General features: G+C 44.7%; 1 protein-coding gene across 3 annotated transcripts in view; it reads left to right on the plus strand.

The window, feature by feature from the left end:
* Nucleotides 1-12284, plus strand: part of SIDT1 (SID1 transmembrane family member 1) — a 737146-nt gene that overhangs the window by 492334 nt on the left and 232528 nt on the right. The gene's annotated exons all lie outside the window — the stretch shown is intronic.

Here is a 12284-nt window from a genome sequence, read left to right on the forward strand (position 1 = left end):
TCATGGCTCGCTATTCACTTAGCACCGCCTGGACCCTTCCAGCCGCTACTGATCCACTAAGCGGCAAACCACATGCTACACGTCTCACGTGTGACAACGCTCACCCCGGCATTGCTCAACTGGGCGACAACGCGCTTAACCACTAGCCATCCAATCAATTACATTCTCTTACTAGGCTCCTCCCCCTCTTTCGGCTACACGCACCCTGATACATATATTAATACTGCTGCCCCCACAGGGACACAGCCTAACAGGACACCTCTGGTGATACTCTGTCTCCATATGCCGCCTGTCTACTTGTAAGTGACTCATACACAACTGGCCCACCAGCGCACTCCCGCTCAGCACTTCCACTGAGCACATGGCCCCCCCTCCTGTAATATCCATTTGCTTGTCTACTTGTATTGACTCACACACAACTGGCTAACCAGCTCACTACCGCTCTGCACTTCCCCTGGGCACATGACCCCTCCTCCTGTAACATCCATTCACACCACTGTTCCCAAAGGGACCCGCTCTATCCGGTCCCTCCCGGCTACCTTCAAACGCTGCCTCACTCCCTGTGAGGATTTAGCACACCTACGCTTGGCCCATCTGCGCGCCACGGCCTGACAGGGGTATGCCATCCTTTGACCAGACGTTTTTCATTTCTAGTACCCTCTGCACCACCCGGGCAGACGTACCTAACCACCTCCTACCTTGCTTCTGCTCCCAATGGGACCACTTCTAACCTGGTACCACCCTGGTACCCCCTATTGGACAGCCACTTCTAGATTTGGGGTAGGTGAACTCATAACATGTCTACCTATTAGCATCTTCACGAAGGCACATTTAACAACCATGCCATCATACCCTGAGTCCTGATCGAGGCGCTTGGCACCCTGTGCACCCCAGGATACCTTACCTTCTCCATATTCACGCTAGCAACTGCCCATTAGCTGTCATTATACAGTGCTCAGTAAAGCCACAACGCCCTTCTATACCCCAGGTTCAAAATTATCTTTCTTCTTTCTAGTGGATATCCAGCTTCCTTTATCAAGGACCATCACTACAATATTTTTCCGGTAAGAACCTCATTAGCCGGATACGTAGATTCCCGGCATCTGCCCACCCCATCTAACCGTTTCTCTCTATTCCTTCCTTCTTTCTCGCCCTTGGTGCAATCTCTGTATTACTACAATATCTACCCAACTGGGCCAATATAACATGTACTGTTACCTATGTTGTACCTCAACTTGTACATGTACACAATTGTCATGTCACAATGACCTCACTTCACCACATTGTACATTTGACTAATGTGTGTCAATAGGTCACTTGACAATTGTTTCTCTTACTTATCACATCACAACTCATGACAACTCATCCATGTCACCAACATGCACTTTCACCTTGCCAAAACAGCATAGCCTTGATAAAGACCCTTTGGTCGAAACATGTGTTGGCTTTACCCATGTGAACAGCACTACAGGTGCTCACATAACCTTTGTCAATTTCCATGCCCATTAAATCAAGACTACATGTACATTCAAGTGTCAAGACTCAACATTTAACCATGCCATCATGGCAATAGTGAAAAACATCATGAATCCAGCGCCAAAACACATGGGGTGTCCATCCTTTCCTCATAACATTTACAGACAGTTCACTGTGGACACGCCTTGGTCGGGTTTCCTTCGGTCAACACACTATTCATAGGGAGAAGCACAGCTTCACCTCACTGATGAGGCCCAACAAGGCTGAAACACATGTATGGGGTTGCTGCTGGTATTCATGTTCAGAGAGGAATTGCCATAGCATTTCGGTGCTGGACTGCCCATGTGGCAAATGGATATTTTCCATCTGTGAAAGTTACAGTGAGCAAAAAGCGTGTGCTGCAAACTCTCATCCCAGAACAGGTTATCATGTCATGTTCTTTCTGGAGAGGCGCACCTGCTACCTTTTTTGAAATATTTGCAAGGAACTGGGGTTGGTCACTGTGAGTTACCTGGTGGCAACCAGACGTGGACTCCCTGCTCACTGTGCTCAGAGAGGCACAGCTTCACCTCACTGATGAGGCCCAACAAGGCTGAAAGACGTGTATGGGGCTGCTGCTGGTAGTCTTGTTCAGAGAGGAATTGACATAGCATTTTGGTGCTGGACTGCCCATGTGGCAAATGGATATTTCCCATCTGTGAAAGGTACAGTGAGCAAAAAGCGTGTGCTGCAAACTCTCATCTCAGAACAGTTTATCATGTCATGTTCTTTCTGGAGATGAGCGCCTGCTACCTTTTTTGCACTATTCATAGGGACTTCAGGCCTCGCTCCTTTTGTTAGCATCCTTCTGCTGGGTTTGCTCTTCCCAACGTTTACCAAACATCTTGTTATGGACATCCCTCGTTGGGTTCACTCTTGCCAACCTTTGCAACGCACTGTTTATGCGCTTATTTCACCAAGCGGATTCATTTTCCTTAGCTTTGCAATCATCTGTCGGTCAAAGACTTTCAACGGTACAGAGAATTTTACAAGACCCCTGTATGACCACTTTGACCTCTTTTTGCCTCTTTCCAAGGGCTTCTGGTTACGGTAGTTTCTACCATCGGGTAATCGCCCTGAGTTTCCTGCATGAGCACCCACGTGGTGCCAGACTCCTCGGTTGATGGTTTTCCCCCTCTTGCATCAATAGTTTCTTTAAACCTTTCAAAGTTCAAATTATTCGTTGGCTACTTTTTGTTCAACACAGTTTGGTTTTCTATCAACTCTCCCCTCAACTCACCAGCTGTGATGAACCGCTTGGCTTTCTTTCACCATGGAGTCAAGGTTGGTACCACAGAGGTCTCACCCCGGCTTGGTAATCTGCTGCAACACATGCTGGCTATTTTTCACAGTCTTATGATTACTTCTGCAGAGGATTCACAGGCCTTGGTCGTAAAGGGCAAGGTCGCTTCTCTCCTTGTCACCCTCTCGGTATGCGCCATCTTTCTCCTCCTCTTGAACTGCCATGCTGAGTTAGCTCTCATGTCTTGCGGTCTGCCTTGCTCGACTTGTGCTCTTGTTCTCCACCTTTTATCCCTGTGGGGAAGGGAAAGGGCCGTCAGGTGTGTGTGTGATTCTGGTAAATTGCCTGACTTTGCCTGAACCTTGTATTGGGGCATGTCAGGTAAACGGCTCTGGTGTTAGCCTGTTTTCTTTTGTGTTGTGCAAAATTGTTTGTGTGGGAAAAGGGGGGGCAGTGCTTTGGAATATCCTATGTGGTAGGATGGGGAAAAGGTGTTGAAAGAAGGGGGACGCCACGTCTCAATCATCGGTGTCCCACTCCCCAAGGACCCCCCATCCAGGCGATACTCCCTCACTGGTCCACCCCCAGGAACTGGATCCAGTAGCGATGGCCGTGTCACTAGACGGCACTGCTACGCTGTGAGCAAGGGAGTTCAAAAGAGGAGTGGAGTTGGCAGAGAGAGGCTAAGCCTATGGAACAGGGGAAGCTGAAGACTCATTGCCCTGTGAGAATTAACGTTGACTTTGTAGTTATAGTTGGCTAGCCGTGGGGTAGAGGACCACAGAAAGCCATTAACTAATGGCTGGGTTTTTGAATTATTAGGAACTACATATGATATGATCAGCTGGGCAGCCTGAGATTGTAGAACCCCCTCCTTCAAAGGATCCAGGTAGCATTCTCTTGGATGACATCACTTTCCTACCCCCAAGAGAAATGCAGTTATCTCTTTTTGGAGCTTGGCAAAATCTTTAAGTGGGACTTACGCTGGGAGGGCTTAAAGTAATGTATAGCTGAGATAGCAACACCACCGTTTAAAGAGACAGAATTCTACCCAGCCAGCAAATCGAAAGCTTTCTCCACTTTGCAAGGTCCTTGCACATATTTTGAACATTCATTTGCCCTTTAAGGTCTTCCCAAATCTGGGGTAAAATTAACCCCTAAATACCTGATGTCATACTTAGCTGACTTGAACGCTGCCTGTGCCATAAGGGAGTCCCACATCTCAAGGGTAAGAGGCAGGTCAAATATCTTGTATTTGTAAAGATTTACTTTAGAGACTGGGTCTGATACATATTGCTGTAACACGTTAGTTGGGTGTGTCATTTCATGAGTTGAGTTGACATTAGGGTGTGCTCTGCGAATGTCCCCCCCCCCAAAATGTTATTCTTTGGTGGTCACCCTCACCTTCCTCATGAAAGTTTCCATTGAGATGGCAAAGAGTAGAGGGGATAGGCAGCAGCCATCCTAGCCACACCTCTCTAGATACTCCTGTATTCGTTCTGACATTTGAAGTGGGGCTTGCAAAATTGACGAAAATCCACCACAGGAAAATCTCCCTGGAATTCATGCCCCAATCTACCTTATCAAAAGATTGCTCATGGTCTTAGATAGCAGAATAGATGGAGTTCCCAGGAATCTCCTTATTTTATCCAGTGACTGGACCACTTGTCTAATGCTATAGAATGATAGAATAGTTGCCTTCCCGGAATGAAACCTGACCGGTCTGGTTGAATCACGCCAAAGAGCAGGGTCTCCAGCCTACTAGCAAGGACTTAAGTGAATCATTTTCTGCCCAAGCTTAAAAGAGCAATAGATCTGCATGATCAACAAGCCTTTGGCTCTTTTACCAGTTTCAAAATAAGACCCAAAGTGGTTTCACACATGGATTGAGATATATTACCAGAATCCCCCAAAAAGATCCTAAAGGCCAAGAGAACCCTGGAATATTGTTTATAAGAAACACTAGTCCGACTATCTGGTCCTAGAGCTTTGTTTGCTTTTAAGGATATGATCACTTTTCTTCCAGCCCCTCTAGCGGTACCCTCTGTTCCAGGGAGATCCGGGGATAATCTGTTCTGCTATATTTTCCAACCCTTTTCGAACTTCTTCCAGAAGTGGACCCCATCATGTACTCAGTAAAAGAGATTCCACCATGCAGACCCCTCTGTTGTTCACCTAAAAATGTATCATGGGTTTTCAACATGCCCGATAGGAGCTGTTCACTTTCACCTAGGTTGTAACCTCCTGTAGTATTGCATTACACAGCTGATGCTAAAGATGACGTGGGGATCGAGAATAGAATGGAGGGAGAGAACGTGGAGAAAAGAGCGGAGATGGAGTAGACGGTTGGAAGAGTGACAGCTCCCTCTATGTCCTATATGTTCATGTCCCCTCATAGTATAATTGTAGATTCAGTATTCCAATCAAAGTAATACTTAATTCCACTTCACTGCCTTCGTGAATACTTCAAGTGGCGACGAGGCTTGTTTGCACACCGCAAGAAGCGAAATCTACAGTAATGTCGGAACTTTCCTGATCCCGACAATAGCACCTATATCAGCAAAACATTGGAGAAGAGACCGTAGTACGACAGTGAAGGTACCGTACGCATTGTGCTTACTGAATTAATTTGGAAGGGAATACAAACGCAAAATACAAAACAATTTGGTCCGCAACCAAGATTTCAACCAATATGTTTGAATCTGTTTAAACATTAAAAAAAAAGGAAGAATTATATACACAAAATAGTGACAATTATTAAATCCTGAACATACACTGTTAAAAAAAAAAAAGAAGTTTTAGACATGCAAGGTAGCATCCAAGTGAGATTTATACTTATACTAAAGGAATTGCATCATTGAGCGAGGCGGAGCATGAGACTACAGTTATACAACAGCCATGTCCATGCACGGTGTTCCACCACCTGCCATGTTCTTACCAGAGGCTGGTGAACCAAATTTGCCATGGAAAAGGTGGTTGAAGTAATTTGAACATTATGCTACAGTAGTGTGTGGTACAATTTACAGTGAAGAAAGGAAGAAGTCATTACTTCTGCATTGTCTGGGACTGGCAGGTCAAGAGAAATATGAGTATTTACCAGACCTATCACCAGAGCAAGGAGGGGACATGAACGAATACGAGAAATGTATAGCTAAAATGAACAAACACTATGAGAAAAAATAACTACCGTACTGGAAAGATACAGATTTGGAAAATGGTTGCAAGAAACTGGAGAGAGTGTGGAACATTACATAACAGCTCTGAGGAAACTAGCTAAGAACTGCAAGTTCGGACACCAATTAGAGGAGAGATTGAAGGACCAATTTATGTTGGAGTGTGGCAGTGCTAAAATCAGAGAAAAGTTGTGGGCCGAAGATGACCCCACCCTTGATGAAGTGTTGCGCATTGCAAAGGAAGTAGAACACATGGAGAATTGTGTTAGGACACTAGAAGAAAGGATAAAAGACACTTCTATGAAAGCTGAATCCTCTATCAATACTCTTCAAGTCAATCAATTAGAGAATGCGAATAACCACGATAGCTTTAGTACAAGAAAGAAGGAAGAGTTTAAGTTCCATAACGTCAAAATATAATGGAGATGCAATAGGTTGGGGTTATGGACATGGATATGGCGGATACAATCGTGGATGTTATATAGAAACATGCAGACCCCAAATCAGTCAAAGAGGCAGAGGCAAGAACAGAACTTGTTTCTGATGTGACAGTCCATCACATTGGGTTACTAGCCCTGACTGTCCTGCCCTACACATAATATGCAGGAACTGTAATGGGAAAGGGCATTTCGCCAAATGTTGCAGGGTAACAAAGAGCAACATGAATTGGATTGGTAATGAAGGAAGTGATGAAGGAGAAGAGTTTGTCTTTGTGATCAGTGACAGTCATAATCAAGTTGAATTGGAGAGCCCTAAAACCATTATTATGGTGAATGGAAATGCAGTCAAGATGATGACAGATTCTGTAGCAGAATACACACTATTACCAGAAGCGATATGGAGGAAAATAGGTCCCAAGTGGCTCAATGAGACTGACATTAATCCAAGTGCCTATGGTGGTGTGAAAATTGATATCTTGGGTTGGTTCAAGACTACTTTGGGATTCAAAGACAGGACAACAATGGGAAAGGTCTATGTGTTGAAAAAGGGTGCGTCACCGTTACTCAGCTGGACACACCAAGCGTGGTTGAAAGTACGACTAGACGCCAGTATGGAGGAATCTATATGTGCAGTTGAGTCTATGGACAGAAATATAGAGAATATCAAAATTGATGTGTTCAGAGATGGAATTGGGTGTGTCAAAGGTGTTACACATCGCATACAGCTCAAAGAAAACTCCAAACCAGTCACCCAAAAATTAAGAAGTGTCCCATTGGCCATGAGAGATGAAGCCAAAAGTGAACTAAATAAGCTAGAACAGCAAGGTATCATAGAGAAAATAGATGCTGCGGAATGGGTGTCACCGTTAGTGATTGTGAGGAAAAGCTCAGGGAAAGTCAGAGTATGCATCGATCTAAGGGAGCTGAACAAATGTGTTGTCCCAGAAAGGCACCCATTGCCAAATATTCAAGAATTGCTATCAACCATGGGTTCAGCAAAAGTGTTCTCATCATCAGACCTCACATCAGCTTACCATCAGGTACAACTACATAAAGATTCAAAACATTTGACTGCATTCATCATGCCAGAAGGGCTATATCAGTACTGTAGGACGCCATTTGGACTCATCTCAGCAGCCTCAGTGTTCCAAAAAATAATGTATCACATATTTGATGGTGATGAAGGGGTCATTTTCTTTCTAGATGACATACTCATATATGCCGATAATGAACTAGAACACAATAGAAGATTGGAGAAAGTCCTAAACAAATTTCATAAAGCTGGTATGACTTTGAGCAAAGAGAAATCGAAGATTAACAGAAAATAAATTGAATATTTGGGTCATGTCAAATCGAAAGACGGTATTGCACCCAAACCTGAGTTAATGGCATCCATATAAAAAATGGCTACTCCAAACAATAGAGAGCAGTTAAGGACATTTTTAGGGATGGCCGAATACTATTCGAAATATGTGAGAAGATTTTCAGATCAACGTTGAGAGATCTAACAAAACTTAACAATAAATTTGAATGGAATGAAGAATGTGAGAAAGAATTCAATTATATCAAGAATGTTCTAGGAGCAGCACCAGCCCTAAAGAACTACGTGCAAGGCCGAAGAACAATAATCACAACAGATGCGAGTAATGTTGGTTTAGGGGCAGTTTTAACACAAATGTATGATGGAAGAGAACAGGTCATAGCATTTGCTTCACGCTTACTTAAAGGAGCAGAAAAATTAGATGCCACCATAGAGAAGGAAGCATTAGCTATAGTGTGGGCGGTGAACAAATTCAGAAGTTTGGTGTGGGGGACAAGATTCGGACTTCACATTGATCATTAACCACTTGTAGAAGTGTTCATGACTAAAGGATTGGACAAGGTGTCAAGAAGGATTAGAAGGTGGGTCTCTAGAATCCAAGAATTTGATTTTGCAGTAAAGTATATTCCTGTAGTGAAAAATAATGCTGCAGATTGCTTATCAAGGTTGACGAACCTGGAAGAAGAAAGCGATGAAAGAGAAAGACAACAAGAAATGATCTGTTCACTGCAAGATACAGCTGCTTCCAGAGATGAATGGATGGAAGAAATAATGAAAGATGAAAAGATGATGTATTTGATGAAAAATATTGAGAGAAGAACAGTTCCTATGAGTGAAATTCAAAGAGTAGGTCTTGAAGGATTTTGGAGTGCCAGAGATTAAATAAGCTGTCAAAATGAGTACCTACTGATAGGAGACAGATTAATCCCACCTATGGGTATTAGAGAAAAAATAATACAATTGGGACATGAAGGCCATCAAGGCATCTCCAAAACAAAGAACAGGATAAGGACCACATATTGGTGGCATGGTTGTGATTCACAAATCGAGAGAGTTGTCGGGAACTGTATCCTTTGCAGTAAAAAAAGTGTTGTGTGGGTGAGAAATATCCGATGGTAGTAACCGATATACCAGATAGGCCATGGAGGAAATTGGGTATGGATGTTTTGGGTCCGGTGTGGAGTGATGGTTGTCAAATGTATTGTGTCGTAGTGATTGATTTGCTTACCAGGTGGGCAGAGGTAACATTTTTGTCAAGTGTGACCACCAGAAGCATCATTAATTTCTTGGAAGAAATATGCAGTCATGAGGGTTACCCAGAAGTGATCTTGTCTGATAATGGATCTCAATTTAAATCAAGAGAGATGGAGGAATACCTTGAAGGGAAGTCCATCACTCATTTAACCAGTGCAGTATATCATCCACAGACAAATGGTATTGTAGAGAGATATAATAGAATACTCAAGGAAGTCATCAGATGGGCTTGGCCGAACAGGAAGGATTGGAAGGATGTTGTAAGAATGACTGTTGTGGCACATAGGTATACTCTGCATAGTACCACAGGAGTATTTCCTTTTGAGTTAAGTAGTGGCAGGAAGGCCTCTACAAAGCTGTTTCCATGATGGATGAGTGATGTGTTAAGTATGAAAGTGGTAACAAGCAGCGCAGAAACAAATATCAGGAAGAGACAGATAAACAACAAAGCAAGACATGATCACAGAAGTTTTAGGAATAATAATGAGCCCTGTGTAGGTTGTTATGTAAGAATTAATCTACCAGAGATGTTGAGGACGAATGGAAATAGAAGGTCAAGTCATATCAAGGTGAGGAAAGTTTTCAAACATGCTGTGAGAACGTACGATGGGAGAGTGTGGAATAATGAGAGAATAATAGTGATGCCTAGAGGAAGTGAGAATGATAATGCAGAAATGGATGTGAATAGGAATTTGAGTAAACACAATTTTCCTTTATCAAATGGTACACATATACGAAATGAAGTACAACCTGCAAGGTCACGGTGTGGGAGATACTACAAGAGGCTGAGTTATTGTAACGCTCACCTGGTTCCCTCGGAGGCGCTGGTCTTGACTGGGCGGTGAGAACGTCTTCAACGTTAGGCGTAGGATTCGTTTGGCTCCCGGATTTGACCCCTTCCTCACCGAAAGCTTGACCTGCAGTGTGAGGTGTCTGCAAGTGGAAAATCAAGGTATTAGTGGCTGGAAGGCTGGGAGAAGTTCTTAGCCCCTCTCTCCCTCTCTTCCCGTGGTACTCGGGTGATTGTTGTGCTCACCTTAAGTAAGTGAATGCTGAGCTCTCCATCCTGCGTCTTGTGCAGGGGCGCTGGATCCAGTTACTTCACTGGATGTGAGTTCCGCCTCTTGATTGCAGAGGGTAGTTGAGAGCGAAGCCGCCGTTTGTTGCACGAGCGTGACTTGTAAGTATTAAAGTTCTCTTTAGATTGCTCTCTTCAAATGTCTTTTCCCCTAATGTCTATGTCTTTTACTTTTCAGATGCTGTCGATGCCAAAGAAGATGCTCTCCCCGATTCGTGGCAGAGAGCGTAACAAGAAGATGATGAATTCGAAGGCACGTAAGTAGGAAGGCTGTTTTGGGGCCGTAGAATGCACCTTAATGTCCCCTTTTGTCTCTACAGGTGCCGGAATGCAGTGCGAGCAAGGTTGGAGCAAGCGCAACACAGGTAAGCAGTTTTGTAACCAAGCGTTACTAACCAATGTTCTTTGTCTTTGCAGGCCCGATGCCGGACGAGAAATGCAGAAAAAACGTCTTGGATGCTGCCGATGGATCGGGTGAGTCGAAGCGCTAACTTTGCCTTTGTCTAACCTGTGCCTTTTGTTTTGCAGGAGCCGCTGAAGATTGAAGATTGGTTCCCAGCAGGTAATTTTCGTAATTACAGGGTCCGGAGCTGAAGATTCGCTGGAGCTGACACGGTGAGCGTCCTGCTGCAGATGCAGAATAACGCGAAGCATGTGGTACCAATCGGGTGTGGTTTAAATAGCCCATAGGAGTGCTTAGGTGTCTTCTTCCACAGCAGCCTCGCCCAGGTAAAAGAGTTCCTGCTTCCATAAGGGTTCCAGCAGCAATGATCCAGGGAGTGGTGCCTGCCCCACCCAGAAGGAAAAGTAGTCCCTGCCAGAAGAGAGTAAAGCCTCATCTTGCTGGTAAGTAAGCAGCATGGTCTGCTCCAGGTAGGTTCACCCAAGCACCTTTACACTTGATATGAGCCCGGCGCTTCCTGTGCCGGGACGGATCCTTACTATGAGCCTGGCACCACCGGTGCCAGGACAAGGTCCAAAAGGTCCCTATTGGGACTTGCTGGTGCCGATAAGACATGTTATGAGCCTGCTCCCAAGGATGTTGGGTAGGTCCTGACTCCTTGAAAGCAGTGGTCATGACAGCACCCCCCCTCAAGGCCCCTCCCAAATTCGTCTTCTCCGGGGGTTTTGGTTTATCAGGAAAAGTTCGATGAAACTTCTTAACCAGACGGGGTGCATGAACATGTTCCGACGGTTCCCAAGATCGTTCCTGGGGGCCATAACCTTTCCAGTCAATCAGATAGTATAATTTAGATTTGGAAATCTTGGAGTCTAATATGTCTTGTATTTCGAATTCTAGTTCTCCGTCCACAAGAATAGGGTCTGGAGATTTTGTCAAACGGGTTCCAGGTTGCATGGGTTTCAGTAGTGAGACGTGGAAAACTGGATGTATCTTCATATGGGCAGGTAGGCCCAATTTAACCGCCACTGGATTGATTATGGCAGTGATTGGGTAAGGCCCCAGGTATCGTGGATTGAAAGTACGCGGTCCTTTTAGGGGTAAATGTTTGGTGGATAGCCAGACCTGAACCCCCACAAGATATTGAGGAGCTTCCTTTCGATGTAGATCCGCACACTTCTTGTATTGCTCCTTGGCCTGCTTGAGGTGAGATGTGGCCTCTTTAAAGGCTTGAGTGATTGTCGAATGCAGATGATCTACAGCGGGTGTTCCAAGAGTCTGAGGTGGGTCAAGATTTGAGGTGCGAGGGTGGATTCCATATGAAAGAAAAAACAGAGTTTTTCCAGTTCCGGCGTGGACTGAATTATTATAAGCGTACTCCGCAATCCAGAGAATGTCTTTCCAAGTGCCCTCTGATTGTTGTAACATGCAGCGTAGATACTGTTCCAAGGTTTGGTTGGTCCTCTCGGTCTGCCCGTCGGTCTGGGGATGGTGGCTGGTCGAAAGCCTTATGTCAATTTGGGCTAGGCGACAACAACTCCGCCAGAAGTGGGAAATAAATTGACTCCCTCTATCTGAGATTAAAACTGAAGGAAAGCCGTGCAACCGAACGATGTTTTCGAGGAATTCTCGGGCCAAAATTGGAGCTGTAGGTAACCCTTTCAATGGGATGAAATGAGCCATTTTCGAGAATAGGTCCACAATCACTAAGATTGTATTAAATCCGGAGCATGGTGGTAAATCCGTGATGAAGTCCATGGAGAGAGTATGCCATGGGTGTGGAGGAATGCCTAATGGATGTAGGAGGCCTGCTGGTTTCTCCTTCTGGTTTTTGCTTTGAGCGCACACACCACAGGAATT

This window comes from Ambystoma mexicanum, chromosome 7p (genome assembly GCF_040938575.1).
Source record: "Ambystoma mexicanum isolate Mex_15411 chromosome 7p, UKY_AmexF1_1, whole genome shotgun sequence".
NCBI lineage: Eukaryota > Metazoa > Chordata > Amphibia > Caudata > Ambystomatidae > Ambystoma > Ambystoma mexicanum.